Source organism: Myotis yumanensis, unplaced genomic scaffold (assembly GCF_028538775.1).
Source record: "Myotis yumanensis isolate MYYU_CA2020_CCGP unplaced genomic scaffold, mMyoYum1.0.hap1 SCAF_9, whole genome shotgun sequence".
Classification (NCBI taxonomy): Eukaryota; Metazoa; Chordata; class Mammalia; order Chiroptera; family Vespertilionidae; genus Myotis; species Myotis yumanensis.
The window spans coordinates 6,371,838-6,377,855 of NW_027223760.1; the positions used below are offsets into that span (position 1 = coordinate 6,371,838).

At 46.8% G+C, this 6,018-nt stretch overlaps 1 pseudogene; it reads right to left on the bottom strand.

The window, feature by feature from the left end:
• Window positions 1-2,745: 2,745 nt before the first annotated feature.
• LOC139016714 (GTPase IMAP family member 1 pseudogene) lies at window positions 2,746-3,459 on the bottom strand (annotated as a pseudogene).
• Between the last annotated feature and the right edge of the window lie 2,559 nt (window positions 3,460-6,018).

The window sequence follows — 6,018 nt, forward strand, 5'->3', positions numbered from 1 at the left end:
TCTCTCCTGTTTAAAGATCTCCCATAACCAAGGTGAGTGGATGGAGGAGGAGGCTGTTCACAGCCTTGTAGAGATATGACCTTTGATGTATCCAGTGTTCTATGAGGCTTATTCTCAACTCAGACAGGCTGATATCTTCTCCTGACCAGGCTGCTGCTCTCAGAACTTGTATGAAGAGGATAAATTACACCAGGCCGATTATGCTCACAGAGTTAGCATGTCATAACTGGTGAGTGAGGGCTGGCCAGGGGTTAGAAGAGACTGAAGTTGTCCCTTCTTGAGCAAGGTCATCTGTCCTCTTAGTGAAAAAGGAGTGAGTGAGTGTTGGGACCAGGGGACAGGCGTGGGGTAGGGAACATTATCTGCTCTTCCCAATAACAAAGGGGATTTGCTTCAGCAATGAGTAGCAAAAAAGGGGGGAAATGGCCTCCTACCCCTTACTCTGGGATACTTCAGTGACAGTGTCCTGAGTGTCTTCCATACACAGAAAATTTCCTATTCAGACACAGGGTTTGACTTTGGAAGACAATCAACAGGGTCTTCTCTCAGATTCTGATGAAGGTTTAGATGTCATGATGTTGTTGATAAGGCAGGGCAAAAGATATTTCTGCTACCTTTCCATTATGGAGTTCCAGCTCAATTCCACTGTGGTCTGAGAACATATTCCATATGATTTCAATTCTCTCTAATGTTGTGATTTTTTTTATGGATCAGGATATTATGACCTGTATATGTTCCATGTGCACCTGAAAAAACATGTCCTCAGCAAATATCAACTTTTACAAACATCAATAGATCTGTTCATTGGGGATGTTATGGAATTCTTCTAATTCTGGTTTTATGTAGCTGTTCTGTCAATTGTTGAGGGGGTGGTGGAGTTTCTAACTATAATTGTGGATTGGTCCGTTTCTCCTTTCAGTTGTCAGTTTCTGCTTCATGTATTTCACATCTCTGTTGTTTGGGGAAATACATTTAAGATTGCTCTGTCTTCTTGGGGGAGTCACCTATTTATCACTTTATAATGTTTCTCTCTGTTTTTGGTAATTTTCTTCGTTCTGAGATCTAATTTATTTGCTATCAGTACAGCCATTCCTTCTTCCTTTTACATGAGTAATACTTGCACCACTCATCTTTTCCATCCTTTAATTTCCAGCCTGTTTCTAGCATAATATTCAAATGGACTTTTCTATAAGCAGCATATGGTTGGGTCATGAGTTTCAGTCTACTCTGCCAATCTCTGTCTTTTCATTGATGTGTAGACAGAAACAAATACTCTCTTCCCTAGTCGACTGGATTACAGCCATAGTGGGGTGTGCACGTCCCCTGGAACTCCTGGGTGCCCCTTCCTAGATTTCCACCAGCTCAATCAATGCTCCTTGCAGACACTCTGAGCTCCATTCCTCCCAACCAAACAGCAATAATAATCAAGTATTCCATCACACTGGACATTTGCTATTATTTTTTTCTCATTTATTTTCATCAGTGACCATCTCCTTCCTCAGCAAAGTGACAATTGTAGAGTTTTCTTGCAAAAGGATATTGACAAGTGGACCAGACAAAACTCAATATTCCCTACCAGTGCTTCTGCTGGGATCTGTGCACAAGCCTTGATCCACAATGCCTTGGCAGCAGAGGGAATAACAAACCTCTGCATTTGGCACTGGTGGTTTCATTCTTGGTCCCAATGGTTTGCAAGCAGGACTTGTGGGCCTCTAGCTCCAATATTCACTCAACTGTTGCAGATTATTTTCTATTTTTACATGTTTGTTTAGTGATGTAAGGGCATCAGTGACCTGGGAATCTCTGTCTGTGAAAGCACTGGGTGGAGGACACTGTGAGGAAGTGATCTGAAATTACCCAGCAGTATTGGAGGTGGGCTTGAGCTTGTGTGTGAAGATGGAGGCGCTCAGGACAGAGCAAGTGTGGGTGGCCAGATGAACCATGGTCTCAATGGCTCCTAGAGACTCAAGTCTCTGGTTAAAATTTTCTTGGACTTGTAGAAGCCTCTGCATTCAAACTGCTAAGGGGTCTGAATGGAGACCAGGGAGGAGGGGTCCATTCCTGAGACATATGGGCAGTTCAGTGTTTTATCTTCTTATGGGCACTTACTTCAATGTTTACCTGTGGAGGGGGAGAGTGTGTGGGGGTGTCTCTGCACTTGGGTGCATGGTTTTTGAAAAAGGGGTTAGGAATGACAGAACAGTGTCTTTGTTCAATGGTCATATAAAGCAGATGAATGAATAAATATTGATTTCTGTTAACACAAAGTGAATGTCCAAGCATTTGTTCATGCAATTCAGATTCAATTGAAACAAATGGGTCTGGACTGAGGCTTTGTGTTGGCTCTGTCCCTTGGACCCCTGGGGAAAAGAGATGATTCCAGGATATGGGACAACAGCCTGAGATCAGTAGAAAACAGGCAAGAGCAATACTTCTTGGGCTCCAGTAAGAAGAGGTCAGGGAGGGCCAGGTCCCATGGGCAGGTTTGGGGAGAGATGGGAGAGGGCAAGATTTTTGTCTTTGGGTTGGTACGTTACTGCCAGTGAGGGACACAAGGAAAGCCTATGGGCCCCGGATGCACAGACACTAGGGAAGAATTTGATTGTCAGGTGATGGTTACAAGTCCTACTTACATATATTTTGTCACTCAGGATGGATCTCTCCTATGGCCTATGGATTCCAGGACCAGGAAGCCCAGAAGCACAGCTGTGCACAGTTTTACCACCACAGAAGCCAGAGACCTCATCACCTCCACATGCAGCCCACCAGCCTCTCTGCCACCCTTCTCAGCTGTTCCTTGGGGCTCCAGAAGGCCACTGCCTGCACCAGTCAGTACACCTCCTTGGAGTAGGGGGCACCCAAGTGGTCCAGCACCAGGCGCTCCACCAGCACCGGCAGCTCCTGCACCTGGGCCTCCAGGTCTCTACCTGCCTCTCAGTTGTCCAAGGCTCACAAGCTCAGCCACCAGAGCCCACAGCACAAGGTTGTCCCTGTGGCACACGAAATCCTGCAAAGAGTCCTGACCCAGTTCCCCCTTGTGTGTGAACAGCAGGATGTTACGCACCACCACACTGTCCCTGAACAGAACCTTGAGCTCGCTCATGCCCAGCTGAGTCACCAGAACAGCGCCTGGGACTCAGGTATAGACAGCAAGTAGCAGCTGGCCTGCTCCTCACACCCCAGGTCTGTCTTGGGGACTAGAGAGCTGGAAAGGTCCAGTGTGTCCAAGACTTCCATGTGCCACCTGTCCCACATGCGACTCCCCACCTTCCAGGTTCTGGTCACCAAAGTGGCTGGGTGTCTGAAGAGGAAGCACCTGTGGCCCAGGATGCTGTTCCTGGTGGAGCTTTTCCCAGTTCCAGTCTTCCCCACCAGGATGAGCCTCAGCCCGGGCTCCTGCAGGGCCAGTGTGGTGTCTTCGCAGCCTGGAGGACAAGTAATCTGTGAGCTTCCAAGCATGTATCCTGGTTACCTGGACCCTGGAGGCCTTTGAAGAAGAACAACAGTGTCTCAACTCTGCATGTCCAACCAAAGGCTTACTGATCTCAGGAGGACCTTCACCAGGTATCCCTGTCACCCTGGCTTCACCATGTGCACTTGAAGGGCATTTGCCTAGAGGGTCCCCTTCATCATTCCAGACATGCCCTCACCTCCATTATCCCTGGATGTCCAAACCCTGCAGAGCTGTCTCTTTGAGACTTCAGTGGGCTCTGCCATACTTCTCACAAATTCCAGCCCAGGGAAAACGGCCAGGAGGGTGCACTAGCCTGTGGGTGAAGAGTTGTCTGGAGACCCAGACACTCTGGGTTTAACCCACAGTCCCGCCATCAGCCAGCTGTGCCACCTCAGAAGTTGCTTAATCTAAACATCAAACTTTGTTCAAAAATGAGATTAAGAGTATTGAGTTGTTTCTTCTGGGGTTGTTGAGAGGATTAAATGAGATCTACTCCTTCCTTTTTTTTTCTCACTCTCTCTCTCCTCCACACTCTCCTCCCTCTTAAGCCTGCTGCCTGCTAATAAGATACCCCTTTAACCCTCCATCCTGGTTCTCTAACATTCTAGCTGGTGAGTCACACACCATCCAGTGCATGATCTGATGCCCTTTTCATCTTCTTCCATGGAGATCAGAGTAGGTTTATTATCCTCATTTTATACCTGGGGAATGGAAATATAAGCTAGTCAAGTTCATATCTCCCAGCTGGGCAAGGGCACAGACCCAGTTAAATGCACATTCAGGCTCTTACTGTTTCACTTCAGACAAGGTTTGGGTCACCTGTTTAGTCCTGAGTTTGCCTGTTCCCCTCACTGAGCTCACACGAGGGGACATTTTTGCATATATTCTTATCATAGGCATTTTCTTCATATCTTCTGTCCTCCCATGCTTACCCAAAAGAGTTCCAAAAACAATTTCATTCATTCATTCATTAAATAGGTTTTACTATGATAATATATCAGGCCAAATCCAAAGAGCTTGTGACACCACACAGACATAGTCATGTTTCCCGATTCCCCAGAATGTCAGAATAGAAGGAAGAACATTGGAAGGGCCTTGGCTGGATTTGTAATGGTACTCTGAGAGGGTTTGGTGACTTTGGGTTTGTATTTTCAGGGATTTCAAAGGCAAAGGGCAAACAGGAGATTGTAACACTTAAGGGAGTGAGAAAGCTATAGATATTAAATTTTTCCAGGTAATTCTATATTAGTGACCAAATCTGTAGATACTAAGTTTTCCCAAGAGATTCAGCAGCCATGGGAGACTTTGAAAAACAGTGAGAACTAGAAAATTTGTGGGGACAAGGGAAACACTTAGGGTGGTTGACCTGAGAGGCAAACAAGAAGAGAACTAGAATTTTGGTTTTGGAAATTGGAGAAGAAACCTATGTTCCAGGTGATCTACAGCCTCTGACTCTGCTCTCAGGAGTCAAATCACTGTCCTGTCTCAATGTGTCTAAATATGATCAGTGTCCTGGAGAGACTGGGACACTCCTCTCCAACTCCTGACATCCTGCCCCAAAGCTGAGGCTTCTCCAAGTAAAGTGGCTCCAGCCTATCAGTCAGTATTTAACACAATCAAACATTCTGTGCTCACCGAGTCCCTGTGCACAGTGCAGTCTGTCCTCAGTCTGCCTCTCCAGCCTCAGGACAAGGAAGCCCCTCACTTACAAGCTCCCCAGAGAGCAGACATTGAGCCTTTCCAGCTGCCTTGTGCCCTCAGGCCTGTAACTGTCCCAGCCTCTCCCACATGCTGTCTGAGTCCTCTCTGTGCTTCACCTTCCATTTCTATTTCCATCTCTTCATGTTGTCCATCTGGTCACCACAGGTGACTGTTCTCTCCAGTCGGCACTGCACAAGGAGAAGCCAAGGGATAGGAAGGCTGAACACCTTGTCTCTGGGCAAATGACTCAGATGATGGGCTGGCCTGTTCCTCAATCCAAAGGCGTTTATATTTCTGCAGGAACCCCCCACCCCAAAGCCTTCATAATGTTCACTCCCATGGAAATCCATACACTCCCATGACTGACACCAGAGCATAAATGGAGAAAGCCATAGATGCAAAGGCCAGGAATTGTGCTAATGCAAGGAGTCCTGGCCAAGGTGGAGATGAGAAGGGTCCTGGAACTGACAGTACTGTGGGTAAGCTGGGGTTCAGAAAGTTCCTGGACAGGCCCAGAGAGCTGAAATTTTGGGTTACAAACACATACTGTCATAGAGGAATGGGAAACATGTGGGATCCTAGATGTTAAACTTCTGACGAACTGAGTCTATTCACCTAGTCAGGGGCTTCCTGAATCTACTGTCTCAGGGAATTATCTAGGGGATTCTGTCAAATGTGTATTTGCCAGAGATTTAGTCTCACATACCTGTACTTTCAGAATATAAGCACCCCCACACCCAAGCCAATGATTGTGATGCACTCAGTGCCTGATCTCAGTGTCTGGATCAGATTTCCTAGTCCAACCTCTCATCATGCAAAGAAGGGGAGAGAGTTCAGAGGGCACAGCCACCCACACAGTCCTG